Source organism: Cebidichthys violaceus, unplaced genomic scaffold (assembly GCF_023349555.1).
Source record: "Cebidichthys violaceus isolate CVI_PGR_0920_01 unplaced genomic scaffold, fCebVio1.0.p SCAF_50, whole genome shotgun sequence".
NCBI lineage: Eukaryota > Metazoa > Chordata > Actinopteri > Perciformes > Stichaeidae > Cebidichthys > Cebidichthys violaceus.
In genome coordinates this window covers 689275-703833 of record NW_027176706.1, presented here as the reverse complement: position 1 = coordinate 703833, position 14559 = coordinate 689275, and the positions used below count along the sequence as shown (strand labels likewise).

At 37.2% G+C, this 14559-nt stretch overlaps 1 long non-coding RNA gene across 1 annotated transcript; it reads left to right on the top strand.

Annotated features, from left to right (window-relative positions):
* The first annotated feature begins 12214 nt into the window (after positions 1 to 12214).
* Positions 12215 to 12989, top strand: LOC137888012 (uncharacterized). The gene is made up of 3 exons (XR_011105091.1): positions 12215 to 12272; positions 12706 to 12820; positions 12903 to 12989. It is a non-coding gene; the product is annotated as an uncharacterized lncRNA (long non-coding RNA).
* The last annotated feature ends 1570 nt before the right edge of the window (positions 12990 to 14559 follow it).

Here is a 14559-nt window from a genome sequence, read left to right as displayed (position 1 = left end):
TTTAACTATGTTATTATTCACGGTAAAAGTGCTTCTAACCCTCAGTGCAGAGACACACTGAGGCCCGGCTGCCACTAGTAAAGCTGTTCAGACAACGCTTGTTTGACAGGCAGCCCTGGAAACAGTGAGCAATCAAAGCAGACTGGCAGAAAGCATGAGAAGGAATAAAGTGTTTTTTAAATATTACAGCATGCAAGTGTGTTCTAGTAGAACAACAAAATGTAAAATAGGAACCTGATAATTTGTATAATATGTCCTTTTTAACTATGTGAATGACCCTGGAGCAGTAGGTCGTATGCTTCATTTCACCACCTGATAGTGAATGCAAATTTGAGTTAAAGCTCTGCTAATAAATGACAAGTGAGATGAAGACTTTGGGTTTTACATAATTACTTTCGTGTTTCCTAAACCACTGATAGCAACCAAATATATTTCCCAATCAACTTTGCCAGATGGGAAATGTTAAACTATGGTACCAAAGACTTCAACAGATGGTATTTTGAGGACAAATGTTATTTTAAAAATTACATATTTTGATACTTCACTTGTTGTTGACTTTTAGTACATTTTACTCTTCATAGTTACTTTTCCTCAAATACAGTTTTGAATGCAGAGCTTTCACTTGTAACGTTAACATTGTAGTATTGCTACTTTTAAAATACATGAATATTAATGTTCATAATGAAGGTTTCTATCAATTATCAAAGTGAATGTATGAACTCCTCAATCAACAAAAAGCTCCGTAATAAATTGTATGTATCTGTCTGTGTTCCTCCACCAGTGCATGCTGGGATAGGCTCCAGCCTCTCCAGTTCATCAAGATATGCAGGTGCTGGTTTGATAGACATTCTCTAAAATGACGTTATCATATGGGTTAACTACTCTTTATACTAATACCAGTTGCTTTCATGATTGTTTGGTCGTGACTGAGTTTAAGGTCACAAGCTCAATTTCACCACCTTGATTTGTATGTTTCTACATACTTTAATCCAAAGTCAGAATTAAATCAATGACATTACTTTGCATAATTACCCTTGGAGACGGAGGAGAGCAAGTGAATAAAAGTAAGAGAACACCAACTAAAGGTTTGAGATGTGTTGAAACAAAGTGGAGGAACAAGAGCTGGAACTTTCTGAGGTAGGCCTGATGATCTTCTTCCTTTCTTTGATGTTTTCTATCTTCTTCTTTGAGTTTCATATGCTTACCTCACTATACAACTTTTAGACCTGTTATATGATGATTTAGTTGTGAAGTTTAAGGTCATTAAATTAAATTTTATATGCCAATAATTTTATATGCCAATAATTAAGGCAGTGATTTTCAACCACCGTGTCGCGGTCACACCAGTGTGCCATGAGAGATCGTCAGGTGTGCCGTGGGAAAATGTCCAATATCACTTAATCGGTGCAAAAAAATATTATTTAGTTTCTGCAAATACTTTGCCATTGTTGAGCGTCTGAGCCTGCAATATAGTGGCTGGCTAAGTAATAAATACTCTTACATGCCAGTGGGTGACAGTAGGTAGCGCAATAATGACCTTGTTAATTTAAGAATTAAATGACGCACGGGAGAGATTGCGTGACAAGACGAACAGCGATGGAGAAATATTTGAAAAGGAAAAATGCAGACTCTGAACCGGGCCCTGGACAACATTCTAACCCAGATGAAAAGCCTAGTAAGGATCAACAAATGAGAGAGACTTGTCATTAAGTTGTCAGCGGCCCTCGGTACAATTATATCCGGCCCGCGAGAAAATATCATGTCTATCATAACTGGCTCACCACAGAGCTCCGGGACGAAACGTGACAATGTGAGCTGGCCTTTTTGCGTGACATAACGAAGCATCTCACTGCGCTAAACCTCCAGCTTCAGGGACGGGGACGTGTGATCACTGACATGTATGATCACGAGACATGTGTGATCACAGACATATATGATGCAGTGAGAGCTTTCCAAGCCAAACTGCTCCTGTGGGAGACTCAGATGGAGAAAGGAAACTTGAGTCACTGTCCGTGTCCCCACCGCTGTGTTCCAGACTGCGCATTTTGCTGATTAACTGGGCGCACTTGGCACAGAGTTCACTCGGCAATTTGCCGACTTTGCAGTTCAGAAATTTAATTTGAACTACTCAGCAATCCGTTTGCAGTTGACGTGGAAAGAGCGCCTGTGCACATCCAAATGGAGCTGATAGACCTCCAGTGCAATGACACATATATTAATGAACTGGCAGCAAAGAAAAGATGCCAAACATCTGGCTCTGGTACATGTGCATAAAATAATTTCTTTTTGCACTTTGTCCAATATCCCTTTTATCCTGTTTATTAAATGTTGACCCTATTTGGCCCTCAACGTTGTCCCAATTTAAAATGTTGGCCCTCTCTGTGATTGAGTTTGACATCCATGGCATATATGCTGCATTATGCTAAAAAGTGTCATTTTGGAACTTTTTTGGTTGTTGGTGTGCCGCGGGATCTTTTTAATGTAAAAAATGTGCCTCAGCTCAGCAAAGGTTGAAAAACACTGAATTAAGGTATCATTCCTCGATTTAAAACTTGAGCTAAAACAAAAGTTTCTCATCACTAATCCCATTTGAATGGATTTGATTTTTATTAGGAATTTAAAAGCACAACAAATATAAAGAGTATCATGATGCAGAAATCCCAGAGGGTGATACTTAAAACCATTTCTAAAAACACAAAGTGGTCCTAAATGGAATAAACAAATACATGGGTACATACAAATCAATGGAAGCAGACAAACTTACTCCACGACAATGAGTCAAACTATCAACACTCCCCACAAATCCACCTCGACTTTTGTCTTAAAAATTATATTTGTTTGGCTTTGTTTATGTACAGTTTAAGTAATCTGTGGCATTTTTACTTTTAGTAAATTTTCTGTCTCATATCCTGTGTAAAAAACAACTGCACAAAGTTAACATGTTTTTATTTCCAGGATGAAGAAGACACTGCTGTTTGTGCTCGCTCTCTCAGGTCAGAGAAATGATTGTGAAAGTTGTGTGTGTGAGTGAGTCAGTCACACATATTTACAGTGGTGATAATGATATATATTTAACAATGGTTGTTTTTTGTTGCATGGTTATTGAACTACAGTAGAATAAATGAGTGTACATTAAAAACAGTCCTTTATCCATCAGTGCTGTCTGCTCGGTCTACAAACGTCATCAGAGAGTACCACTATGTAGAGATGTTGAAGACCTGGACCGACGCTCAGAGTTACTGCAGAGAGAAGTTCACTGACCTTGCCACCGTAGAAAATCAAAGCGACAACGACAGGCTGCTCAGAGTATTGCAGGGCGTTGGAAACTACACGTGGATAGGGCTTCATGATGAAAAAATGAAAGGGTGGAAGTGGGCACTGGGAAATGTAGACTTGAATAATGAGTATAGTAACTGGAGAATAGGTGATCCTGATAGAAAGGACTACAACGAGACCTGTGCTTTGATGAGAACAGATGGGGATTTGGATGACAAAAGTTGTTCGTCTTTACATTCTGCAGTCTGCTATTATGGTAAGAAAAATGTTTACTGAGTTCAGTTGCAAGTTGCTTTATAACTCAAGCAAGGAGAAAATTTACTGAATTATGGTCTAATGTCAAGTTTTGGGAATACTGACGTCCAAAAACTTCACATTACATTACATTACAGTCATTTAGCAGACGCTTTTATCCAAAGCGACTTACAATTCAGTATCTATCTACCGTAGGCGCAGCAGCTATGAGAGCAATTTTGGGGTTAAGTGTCTTGCTCAAGGACACATTGACATGAGACTAGCAGAGCAGGGGATCAAACCACCTACCCTCTAATTGAAAGGCGGCCCTGTTCTCTACTTAGCCACGGTCACAAAGGGGGGGTTCAGGGGCATAAATGATCTGCCATGCAGTAATACATAGAATCAGGTTAAAGTTTGCAATGAATGATCCACAATCTGAAAATACAACAAAAAATACACTACTCTTCTATTTCTCACTCTCTATGTTCACTAACTGTCCCTTTTTATGTCGCTCTTCACTTGTTTCTCCTGTCAGCTTGTATTGAAAATGATTAAATAAAATTATAAACACCGTAATTATTTCATCTTTGTGTTGAATTTTGGATTTGAATTATAGAAATGTGTCTAAGACTGTAGAATGTGTGTTTTACATTTTTGAATACTGCAGAGACTTCAAAGGTGGCTCTACTGCAAATGTATCTTTATTTACCTTCATGGCAAAATGCCAACCCACAGTTCAACTTATTGTCCTTTATTTCTTCTTTTTTCTTTCAGATAAAGGTCCTTCCCATTACATTTTAGTGAACACTCTGATGACTTGGTACGATGCTAGGACATACTGTAGATCCAATTACACAGACCTCACCAGTGTGAGGAACCTGTCTGAGAGTAATGAGATCTCCCCACTGCTGACAACGAACACCTGGATCGGTCTCCACAGACATACCTGGGCTTACTGGTCCGACCAAACCCCCACCACCTTCACTAACTGGAAAAAGAACCAGCCAAACCTAAAATCGCAGACGATGAAATCCTGTGCCGCAGTAAACCCAACCACAGGAACATGGTGGGATGTTGACTGTAACATGACTAACTATTTCATCTGTCAAAATGTTTATTCACGTCAGCAACAAACGTTCAAGTTAAGGTTCCAGTCTGAGGCCGACCTGACTGATCCCGCCCTTCAGCAGCAGATTTTAGAGCAGGTACAGTAATCTTGAAGCTGCTTAACCTACACTACCCCTGGCAACAATGGTTTTTACAGTGTCAACTTCCCCAGGAACGTTTGCTAAACGCTCATGAAGGAGCATCTTGGACCGGCTCCATAACAGAGGTGGTGCTAGTCCTGAATGGGGCGTTTCTATAGTAACCTGTAACCCCACAAATTAACTGTAAACTGATGGTATTCTCCTTGGTTTGGGTGTAAACTAGCTGACTACTGGCAGCAGGCCATGTTAACATTTGCAGCTTCCATCAGAGAAAATAAACACCGTTTCAGGGTTTTCTTACAACTTTGCTCTTTTGTTTGTTTAGATTCTGAACACTGGTGCACAAGTGCCTGTGCTTTTGTATACAAAGATTTAAAATTTACACAAAAGAAAATACAATTTAAAAATTTCAAGAAGGTAAGAAATCTCTGAGTAACATTTATGTTCATTAGTGGATGGAGAACAAAAGGAGATGTGTATTAAAGGTCATAAGGTTATGATGTGATATTCACAGATTTAACTTTATCTATTTCTCTACAGCTGCATGCTAAACTGGAGAAACATGGGTTATCAGACTTTAAACTCCGCTGGACCCAGACGGATGGGCAGGCTTTTCACAAAGAGCAAAAGAAGAAGAAAGATGAAGGTACTTTTTGTATTTTTCTAAATAGCGGAGATCATTATTTTGTGGGTTGGTTGCTTCAATTGCTTATCTGAAGCATTACATTACATTACAGTCATTTAGCAGATGCTTTTATCCAAAGCGACTTACAATAAGTGCATTCAACATTGGTAATCAAAAGAACTACTAGTCACCAGAAGTCATAAGTACATCTCCTTTTCCAAACAAGCATCTAAGAGCATGAAGCAGAGCATAACTCAGAGCCAAAGTACAGAGCAGAAACAAAGAAAAACAGTTAGTGCAAAAAAGTAATACGAATACAATAAGAGCATTAAGCATTAGTTGGACATTTTGTGAAATAAGCTAATTTGCTTCCTTGCTGAAAGTCAGATGAGAAGATTGATAACACTGATATATCTGTTCATTTAATATTAGCAGAGACTTAATATAGGGGGGGACAGCTAGCATATACCTGGCAAGTTGCACAAACAAGATATGATAGTGAGTTTTAGAGGTGCTGCAAGACAGATTTCTGGAAAGAACCAGCCCAGCTGTTTACTTCTGGTTCCAGTCTTTGTGCTAAGCTAAGCTAAGCTAAGCTAAGCGTATGATAGCTGTACAAATACAAGAGTGATATTGATCTTCCTATCTGATTTTTCACATGAAAGACAATAATTGTTTTCCCCCAAATTTACAACTAATCCTTTAAACCACATGTATGATTTATATTTTCTGCCTTTTTTTTAGGGTCGTGTGGCTGAGTGCTCATTGTGCAGCGGACATTGTGGTTTTAACTGCAACACAATCTCTCAGTTCCTATTTCAGTTTCACTAAATATTTTCTACACCATCAGTGATAAAAATGTCTTTTGTGGATTTATATGTTTGGTTGCATGCTGTGTATCTACAGAACATCATATATCATTTATCTGTTTGTTGTGTCACTTGCAATCCGTTGCAAATAGAACTTTATTTGCATGTTTGTTGTTAACATTTTTTATTTCTGCTTGTGACTTCAGAGCATGTAGGGAGGTTTGTAATTAGTTTAAAAAATATAAACATGTTTGGTTTTTGTCTTATTTAATTTGTATTCCTAATACTCCTAATAAACTATTCCCATATATGTTTTATGAGCACTTGCTGTGTCTTTTGAAATGTGTACATGTTGAACTTGATGTTTATCTTTTTCTGGCTTTGAAATGTGTGATTCTGTAAATGAACGGCATCACAATTAATAATCAGTTAAAAGTCATTTTTTACAATGTGTTTTGTGTTCATACCTTTTGTAAGATCTTAAATAAATAGAGAACATGAAAAAACACTGACCTGGAATCTTTTGAGGTATTTAAATGAATTATATCCAAGCTGTTGATATCTTTGTGAAACATACTGACAGTGTTAACAAAGTTATTGCAAAAGCCAAATGTTTTCAGGGACTGTAAAGTAAATGTTTGTTTGATTGTGTCAAATGCCTTTTAAAAGAATCTAAATAAGAGTCTTAGACTTAAACTTCATCTGTATAATCCAACAAATCTAAAATGATCCTTGTGTTACAAATAATATGTAGATTTTTCAAAAATCCTGTTTTGAGCAATAATGGGATCCAGTACTTTCTGTAATCAGTTTGCATATATTCAGGCCAAAATTGTTTAATCTACTGTTGAAAGAGTTTTGCCAATTTCGTATTAATAAAGGGTCTTTATTGGGTTTGGGGATAAGATATATAATGATTTGTTTGATCAAAGTTGCCATCTCTCCTCGACTTATGCAATCTTTGTACATTAAGATTAATGCGTTCTGAATAATTTCCCATCATGCATTTAAAATTCTAAAGATAGACCATTAATACTAGTAAAGCTGTTCAGACAATGCTTGTTTGACAGGCAGCCCTGGAAATAGTGACCAATCAAAGCAGACTGGCAGAAAGCATGAGAAGAATAAAGTGTTATTTAAATATTACAGCATGCAAGTGTGTTCTAGTAGAACAACAACATGTAAAATATGAACCTGATCATTTGTATAATATGTCCTTTTTAATTATGTGAATGACTCTGGAGCAGTAGGTCATATGCTTCATTTCACCACCTGATAGTGAATGCAAATTTGAGTTGAAGCTCTGATAATAAAGGACAAGTGAGATGAAGACATTGGGTTTTACATAATTACTTTAGTGTTTCCTAAACCACTGATAGCAACCAAATAGAAGTGGGCATTGGGAAATGCAGACTTGAATAATGAGTATAGTAACTGGAGAACAGGTGAGCCTAATAATAAGGACTACAATGAGACCTGCACTTTGATGAGAACAGATGGGCTTTGGAATGATGGAAGTTGTTCGTCTGAACGTCCATCAGTCTGCTATTATGGTAAGAAAGATGTTTACTGAGTTCAGTTGCAAGTTGCCTTATAACTCAAGCAAGAAGTCAAGTTAGATTATAAGCTTGCATTAAGTTGGACATATTGTTTTTAAACTCTGACCAGTTTCAAGCTCATGTGATATTTATCAGTAATATACTAACATTAATAACACCAAAGTGGTACAAAAACTAAAACAACATTGTAAAACCTTAAAACAACAGTAAAAACAGATGTTCCAATAACTATCAATCAGTAACAAATGAAAATATCTATCATTCAGTATTTACATGTAGCGCCCTGCCAATTTGTTTGCATGTGTTCTTTAAAATTTCTGTAAAACAGCACATTTGCATTTGTGTTCATAGTCAGAGAAATATAGTTTGGAAAAGTACTTAAGTGTCCTACAGTTCGAGTTGCACACCTTACTGTATTGGTTTGTCAGGTGTCAAAGTGTTGCCAGCCAATTAAGAAAATCAGATGAGACTTTTTGGCAACGTACCGGGTTCTTAGAGGGGTGGGACTAACGACTGGAGAGCACGAAGCGGTGAAGTGAGGTGTGTCTCAATTCAGACCTCTCCGGGGGCGTCTTGGGCGAATGATCATAAATGGTCCCCCACGAGTAATGGTGTGAACGCACCTTAAGACAGTAGAAAAACATCAGTAGAATGTGTTTTACAATAGTTTATATATATATATATATATATATATATATATATATATATATATATATATATATATCAATAATATATATTATTAGTCAGAAAATACTGCAGAGACTGTAAATCTACCTTTCTTTACCTTCATGGCAAAATGTCAACCCACAGTTCAACCTGTTGTCCTTCATTTCTTCTGTTGTCTTTCAGAAAAAGGTCCTTCCCATTACATTTTAGTGAACACTCTGATGACTTGGTACGATGCTAGGACATACTGTAAATCCAACTACACAGACCTCGCCAGTGTGAGGACCCCGTCTGAGAATAATGACATCTCCTCACTGCTGACAGACTACACCTGGATCGGTCTCCACAGAAAGACCTGGGCTAACTGGTCCGACCAGACCCCCACCACCTTCACTAACTGGGAAGAGAATCAGCCCAAGAAAAGAACGGAGACGGTGAAATCCTGTGCCGCGGTCAACCCAACCACAGGAACATGGTGGGATGTTGACTGTAACATGACTAACTATTTCATCTGTCAAAATGTTCATTCACGTAAGCAACAAACGTTCAAGTTAAGGTTCCAGTCTGAGGCCGACCTGACTGATCCCGCCCTTCAGCAGCAGATTTTAGAGCAGGTACAGTCATCTTCAAGCTGCTTAACCTACACTACCCCTGGTAACAATGGTTTTACAGTGTCAACTTCCCCAGGAACGTTTGCTAAACACTCATGAAGGAGCATCCTCGACCGGCTCCTTAACAGAGGTGGTGCTAGTCCTGAATGGGGCTTTTTCTAAAGTAACCTGTAACCCCACAAATTAACTCAGTAAACTGATGGTATTCTCCTTGGTTTGGGTGTAAACTAGCTTACTACTGGCAGCAGGCCATGTTAACATTTGCAGCTTCCATCAGAGAAAATAAACACACCGTTTCAGGGTTTTCTTACAACTTTGCTCTTTTGTTTGTTTAGATTCTGAACACTGGTGCACAAGTGCCTGTGCTTTTTTATACAAAGATTTAAAATTTACACAAAAGAAAATACAATTTAAAAATTTCAAGAAGGTAAGAAATCTCTGAGTAACATTTATGTTCATTAGTGGATGGAGAACAAAGGAGATGTGTATTAAAGGTCATAAGGTTATGATGTGATAATCACAGATTCAACTTTATCTATTTCTCTACAGCTGCATGCTAAACTGGAGAAACATGGGTTATCAGACTTTAAACTCCGCTGGACCCTGACGGATGGGCAGGCTTTTCACAAAGAGCAAAAGAAGAAGAAAGATGAAGGTACTTTTTGGATTTTTCTAAATAGCGGGGATCATTATTTTGTGGGTTGGTTGCTTTAATTGCATATCTGAATCTGAGTGAGTTTTAGAGGTGCTGCAAGACAGATTTCTAGAAAAGAACCAGCCCAGCTGTTTACATCTGGTTCCAGTCTTTGTGCTAAGCTAAGCGTATGATAGCTGTACAAATACAAGAGTGATATTGATCTTCTTATCTGTTTTTTCACATGAAAGACAATAATTGTTTTTCCCCAAATTTCCAACTTATCCTTTAAATCACATGTATGATTTACATTTTCTGCCTTTTTTTTAGAGTTGTGCGGCTGAGTGCTCATTGTGCAGCGGACATCGTGGTTTTAACTGCAACACAATCTCTCAGTTCCTATTTCAGTTTCACTAAATATTTTCTACACCATCAGTGATAAAAATGTCTTTTGTGGATTTATATATTTGGTTGCATGCTGTGTATCTACAGAACATCATATATCATTTATCTGTTTGTTGTGTCACTTGCAGTTCATTGCAAATATAACTTTATTTGCATGTTTGCTGTTAAAAAAAGGATTTCTGCTTGTGACTTCAGAGCATGTAGGGAGGTTTGAAATTAATTTGAAAAATATAAACATGTTTGGTTTTTGTCATATTTAATTTGTATTCCTAATACTCCTAATAAACTATTCCCATATATGTTTTATGAACGCTTGCTATGTCTTTTGAAATATGTACATTTGGAACTTGATGTTCTTTTTCTGGCTTTGAAATGTGTGATTCTGTAAATGAGCGATATCACAGTTAATAATCAGTTGAAATTAATTTTTTACAATGTGTTTTGTGTTCATACCTTTCTGAATCTTTTGAAGGTTTTAAATTAATTATAGCCGAGCTGTTAATATCTTTGTGAAACATACTGACAGTGTTAACAAAGTTATTGCCAAAGCCAAATGTTTTCAGGGACTGTAAAATAAATATTTGTTTGATTGTGTCAAAGGCCTTTTAAAAGAAACTAAATACGAGTCTTAGACTTAAACTGCATCTGTATAATCCAACAAATCTAAAATGATCGTTTTGTGACAACTAATATGTAGATTTTTCATAAATCCTGTTATAAATAATAATGGGATCCAGCCCTTTCTTTAATCAGTTTGCATATAATAAGGCCAAAATCATATAATCTATTGTTAAGAGTTATGCCAATTTCATATTATTGAAGGGTCTTTATTGGGTTTGGGGATAAGACATATAATGATTTGTTTGATCATAGTTGCCATCTCTCCCCGACTTATGCAATCTTTGTAAATTCAGATTAATGGATTTTGAATAAATTCCCATCGTGCATTTACAATTCTAAAGATAGACCATTATTAGATGGGATTAGTCTTTTTTCATTATGAATAATGCCTCTCTGATTTGATTCGCTGTCTACTCAGAGTCACACATAGATTTAAGTTCTTCATCAATTGAGGGGATACAGGTATATGTTTTTCCAGATAACTTAAACTGTTTGCATTACATTTGGATTTACATAATTTTCATGAAGTGCAGTGACAAAATTGGAGATTAACTTTAGATCTTTGGAGGTAGCACCATCAATATTAAGGACAGTTAATAATTTCCTTTAAAAAAGATGTGTGTTCTTTTCCCCTTCCTCTAGTCTCTTAGCTCTTGAGCTAATTAACAAATCTTATGTCAAGTCTAAACACATTTGATCTAGTTGTAGCTGAATGTCCTTCAATTTGATTTCTTCTTCCAAAATAATATTTTCTTTTGTTAATAAAAGGTCAAGTTTGTGCACCAAATCAGTTTCTTTAGTTATTTTCTTCTTTTATTGCAACATGTGTGACGTTAAATTTAAAGAATTCCTATTTTAGCTTTTAATCATTGTTTAAGCCACAACTGAGGAGTTCTTTTGCTAGTTTTTTAATTGTTGAATTTCCAATATCCATAAACTACAACTGTCGTGGGTAGTATTTAATTTCAAAATTATTTGTTTATGGTCCATGTTACGTGTCCTGTTTGTGTCCTCTCAGGTGCCGCCCTTTCCCTGGATGCCAGCTGCAGCGGGTGATTGAAAGCACAAATGAGTGCCACAGGGTTTAAAAGAGAGGACCACCATACGGACATGTATGTGTGTGTGTGTTGATATGGTATATTTGGACTTTTCACCTGACTACACACCAACATTATGAGGACGTATATGGTATATAAGGACCATGCCGAGGTCCTCATGAAACAAAGAGTGTAAGCGCCGTATAAGTGTCTAAATAACATACCCTCTCTTTTTCGTGGAAAGTCCTTTTTTACCACCTGACCTGATTTCTGTGTATCCCAGTGCATAGAACAAGTGCGGCGCAGCGGCGTGACCATGCTGATGCAGTATATACACATTTCGATACACACGGTTAACATTTCGCGGGCTGCCTTGTGATTGGCTGGTTTTCTCGCGGGGGCAAGAAGTCGGAGGGAAGTACTGACGCCAAGTCCAAGGTGCGTCCGATTGACCGGTTTACACCTGTGGGAGGTAGCTACTTGAGAAGTCAAGTCCACGCCTCCCTCAGCTCTTTAAACATAGAGACAGACATGGAACGCAAGTGAATGGACTCATGGACTAATGGAGGATTAAACACCACCAGGTAAGCATTTATATTTGTAAGTATAAAACGGAACTGGCTGCAGGTGATTCAGTTAAGACTGGAGAATATGAGACAGCGTGAGGTGAGCTATGATGGCATGCTTTGTGATTTTTAAGGGTAGTGTCAAGCCTCATGGTGTGTTAGCTAACGTTAGCTAGCGTTAGCAAAAGAGCTAACGAGTTTTGGAAGGAAAAAACGAAGCAAGGGACTTACTTAACTTCTACATTTAATCTTAAATAGTCTAAAGATATTCTTAAAATGTAAACCCGTCAAGCAGTGTCAAATAAAAATATGAATAGAGCAGTTATGCATTTTTTTTCATATTTCATCCCAGTATATTACTGGTTTACACGGCTATAGAATGTTTTCTGATCACGCATGTCCTATAAATGAAGATAACAATCCTGACAACCATCTTCTTTGGTAATTTCAGCAAAAAAATATGCAACGGCGTAGACGCATAAATCCAAAGGATGATGCAAAATTTGACATTGATACTGGAGGTTACAAAGTGGGATTTGACATCAAATACATCAATGCCTTCAAAGGTAAGTTGAATGTTCTGATTTCGTAATTACGATTAAAGTATGAATAAACTTAACAGATGTTTTTTCTGTGTATATGAACTAGGTCGCGGCATCTTCACCTGTGCTCCATTTGAAAAAGGAGAATTTCTGTTAGAATACAGAGGTGAACTAATAAGCCAGCAAGAATGTGAGAGGAGACAGACTTTACCACGACCTCGAGTTTCATTTAAATGGAAAATTATGGTGGTGCGTATTATGTCAATGCTCAGTCTAATCAAAATTAAATGACACATTGCCTTTATTTTATATACTTACTGTTATGAAACTAATATTTACTTGAGTTTTTGTAGTATTGATGCAGCAAAAGAGGATGGGTCACTTGGAAGGCTTGTAAACGATGACAATGTAAACCCTAATTCCAAGATGAAGTACCTAACCATCCATATATATATACTCTCTCACTCTAGAAGGGGCCACCTTTGAATGTTGTGTTTACATGCCTCAAATTTGTTCATCCATTAAGATTCATTTTGATATTAAATTGACTGTTCCAGTAATGCTGTGTCCTGTCAGAACTGTGTATTTATGTTAATTAGGAGGGCGGGATCATTGTCCCTTTAAAGACCCAACAGTGTTTTTTTGCTCCTTATAAGTCACACTTTTGTCAAAATAGAACTGTCTGCCTATACCACAATATAATTAGGTTGCTGTGTATGAAGTTGTGTAGGTTATATCTGAAATCTAAAGTGAGCTGAATTTTTTTCTGATTTTTTGGAGTGTTTTAACCTAACTGCCAAAGCTGTGGGACCTCAGGAAAGGGTAGTCAATCCAAACCACAACGAGGCCTGTATGGCGAAAAAAAAGTCCACCTATTACATACCTACCTGTGTGTGTGTGTGTGTGTGTGTGTGTGTGTGTGTGAGCCAGGCATCCGTCACTGAAAGGTTGGAGAAGAGCAACGGAACAAGGTTATTGTTCTGTGAAGTTTAGTTTAACCTCGGAGGGTCTCGATCATCCATGTCATCTGGACGTTCATTACAGCCACCAAGTCCTCAGTCCTCTTATATAGCAAACATCACCGACATCTTTTCACCTCGTTTGTAGCTGTCGCCACAACCACATATCTGAGATGATGATGTTGTATTAAACTATGACTTTTCATACACCATGATATTATTACATGAAAGTATAATCTAACACTGAATCTGCCATGTTTTACAATGGATCTGAGTGACCTGATGATCGGTCCTGAAGCTGCTGTCTGATGAGGTGTTCCTGAACCCACCAGACTCTCCTCACAGTAAGAGAAACCATCAGAGGAGAAGACGCACCAGGATGACCACTGACCTGAGAGCTCCATCAGCATCTGACACAACTTCAGTCCAGAAGTAACCCTTTACTGATGGAGCACGTGATCTGGACACTTTACATACAAGTTATGGCTTTGATACTTTTTGCATTAGGTGTTCCCAATTTATATTTCAATGTCAGGCCATGAATAAAGAGCTTTATTTTAGGGTTTTTGTCATTTAAAAAAATAATATACATTTAATGATCTTCATGTGATAAGAAAAACATATTGGATTTTATGCATGCAGAAGAGTAAAAAAAAAGAAAGTCCATTTAACATCCTGACTATGAAAATGTAATTCTATTCTAAAGGTAACAAATACTGACTGTGAGCAACACAACACATTTATGTTTCAGTCAAACTTAATTTGACTAGACTGATGACAATATGAGTTCTACAGTATTCTCAA